The sequence below is a fragment of the Myotis yumanensis genome, unplaced genomic scaffold (assembly GCF_028538775.1).
Source record: "Myotis yumanensis isolate MYYU_CA2020_CCGP unplaced genomic scaffold, mMyoYum1.0.hap1 SCAF_3, whole genome shotgun sequence".
In the NCBI taxonomy this organism is placed as follows: Eukaryota; Metazoa; Chordata; class Mammalia; order Chiroptera; family Vespertilionidae; genus Myotis; species Myotis yumanensis.
This window is the reverse complement of record NW_027223754.1, coordinates 71,651,353-71,654,546: the sequence shown is the minus strand read 5'-3', so window position 1 is coordinate 71,654,546 and position 3,194 is coordinate 71,651,353.

Below are 3,194 nucleotides of genomic sequence, written 5' to 3'. Positions count from 1 at the left end.
CAGTGCACTCCCACAGGGGGAGCACCCCTCAGCCAAAAGCCAGCTGACAAGGAGCGGGACTAAGCCATCAGTCAGATATCCCCTTAGGGCTCCCAGACTGCAAAAGGGTACAGGCTGGGCTGAGGGACCCTCCCCCCTGCCCCCAGTGCAAGAATGTCATGCACCGGGCCTCTAGTATAAATATAAATAAAATAACCTGATTTAGAATGGACGAAGGGCTTGAATGGGCATTTTTCCAAAGAAGGCATACAAATGAACAACAGATATATGAAAAGATGCTCAGCATCATTAATTATCAGGGAACTGCAAATCAAAATTACAATGAGACAGCACTCTATGGCTATTATAAAAATAAATACATACATACATACATACATACATAAATGAATAAGTAGTAAAAAGGTTGTGTAAAAATTGGAACCCTAAATTATATACATATATGTATATATGTATAAATATTAATATATATTATACACATATGTGTAAATTTATATACGTAACATATATGAGAACTTACAGTTTTATTTGTGGGTGAGTTAGTTTAAATAAAACCATTCCATTTACTTTAAAACAATCTTATTGTCAAATGCCCACTCTCCTAAAATACCCACACAATACTTATTGATAAAACAAATTCAGGTTCAATAGACTTATTTCAGTAAGTAAGAATGCCACATTGACAGAATTCACATGAAAGGTAGAAATCTAAAAAGAATAATGATATAATCTTGGAACTAGATATGATGACTGTAAAAAGAGCTTGCAAAGAAGAAAGCTGGCTGGAAATGTATAGAATTTATGTTAAATTTTGGTTTGATGGGCAGAGTGAATGAAGCAAAGGTTTTAAAATGAGGATTCATGAGTAATGCATTAGTCTTTATAAGTTACTATTTTAATTTGTTCACAGGCTTATTTTTCAGTAGCAAATATATCTGAAAGCAAGTTGCTGTGCTACTTTTGTGTAGTTTCAGTGTTAATTAGCCCAGAAACATAAAAGTATGATATTTTCTGTTCTCAGCATTTAATCTTTTATAATATACTGAAAGTTATAGCACTCATACACTATATTCTCATAGGGAATTACAGACTGCCCTGTATTTCCCTAGTTCAAAATATATAAACATCAACTCGCCAAACAGTTAATATCTGCAGACTGATTTACAGATAATGTTGTTGGAAGTCAATTTCTTTTCATTTTTCTAGGAGACATTATTATTGATTTTTCTTTTCATTGCTTAAGTGATAAATAGGTATCTTCATATACAATGTTTTGGACATATGCTTATTTACTTATTGGGCTATTAGTAACTTTTAAAATAGTTTGTTCTCACAAATACAGTATAAAGATAATGTCTAAGATCAAATACAATTTTAAAACAAATAATTGATTCACTATATAGATAGAAAGAAAAGAACAAAATTTACTAGTTTGTAAAAACAAATGATGAAATTTTGCTCTCCTGAAGAATTGATGGGTGGTTTAATAGAAATGACTGTATTCATGAGTCATTTTGTCATGCAAAGTTTAATTGGACATGTTATTTTTAGGAAATTCAACATATGCATAACCTTTATGTACTACTCTTTACCTTTATTCTAACTACCTTCCTTCATTACCTTAAACATGAAAATGTGTTACTTTAGTGTTATAATACCTATTTGAATCATTCCAATGTACACTTCCCCACACATGCTTTACTTTGTATCTTAGAATGCAGATGCTAAGCTATATTTTGATTTCAAGAGATTTTAATATGAAATATGTTCATAGAACTGTGTTAGACAAAAGATTTCCTGACCAACAAAATTTTATTGCTGAGCTAAACTATTATTAAATGTCTTTACCTAATCTATGTTTTCAGTTTTTCTCAAGACTTTTTCTTAACACATGTTCTCTAACAGTATTTTGTTGTTTGATGTCTCATTGTACAAAATAAGATCACAATAGGCTATAAATTCTGTATCCCACATCAATATAGACAAGATTTGGAAAACAGTACCATTAAAGCAGTATTTCAATAAGAACAGTTGTCACTCTTACTTTCTGATCAATAATCATTTCAAATTATGTGGTATGCTTGTTTTTTTCATACTTCAAACCCTCATTCTCCTAATATTGCAGTTGTGTTCCTTTGTTACCACCTGCAATATAATTTAATGTACCCAGATCAACCAAAGCCATCTCTTTTCCTTTGGGTGTGTCTTTCTGCTAGCCCTAAAACGATGTTACTTTTGGAGAAATATAATTGAAAACAAAATATCTTGCCAACTCAGAAAACTTTCCCACAAAGGTAGAATATACAGAAAGTAGTGTCATTGTTTAACAGAATAAACATTAAACCAGAATGTGCTGCACATCACGGGCAATCCTCTAAGAGTCTCTAAAGACATAAATCCATCCTTTTCTACACCCACGCAGATACACCCCATTATTTACATGTTCTCCAGATAAACAATGACTAATCTATGAGTAACAGGACTTGATAGCACCATGCATCATCAATATTTCATCATAGATTCATTTGGTAATTAGGGTGGCCATCTGTGTTAGTTAATTGGCTTTATCCACAGGAAAAATAAACCTCCCATATCTTTGTGACAGGAGGGAGTTTAGCAAGTTGGAGGGATGTGGTCATGGAACTTAGGTTCCTACCATTCCACAAACTGGGACATGAGAGAGCTGTCTTCCTTGTAGATTACGTTCTTAAAGAGATGGCCCCCAGGTCCTTGAGGAGGAAGTTCCCGGCATTACTCTGGCAAAAGGCTGATCTGTTGTTGTTGTTACCTTAAACATTTTATTAATTTTATTTTCGGAATAGGTTCTACATTTATTGTTATTTTATATTAATTTCAGTTGTGCAACATAAGTGGTTGCGGAATCATATACTTTACAAAGTGTTCTCCCCCTGATAGTTCCAGTACCCACATGGCCCCATAAATAGTTATTTGGTTTACCTTTAAAAATTCTTGCATACATTTTTAAAAGAGAAAGAGATTACAAGTTTTTCAAAGTAAAAAGTCTAAGAAAACAGTGGAGGAGAAGTCTTTTTTCTTACTTTCAACAGATAGCTTTGAGCCTCTAATTTTGAGTATTTACTCTTACACTATTGAATTAGTCCTGGCTCTCCAGAGAAACAGAACCAGTAGAATATTTATTGGTTTATGTGGTTATGGAGGCTGAGAAATCCAAATAC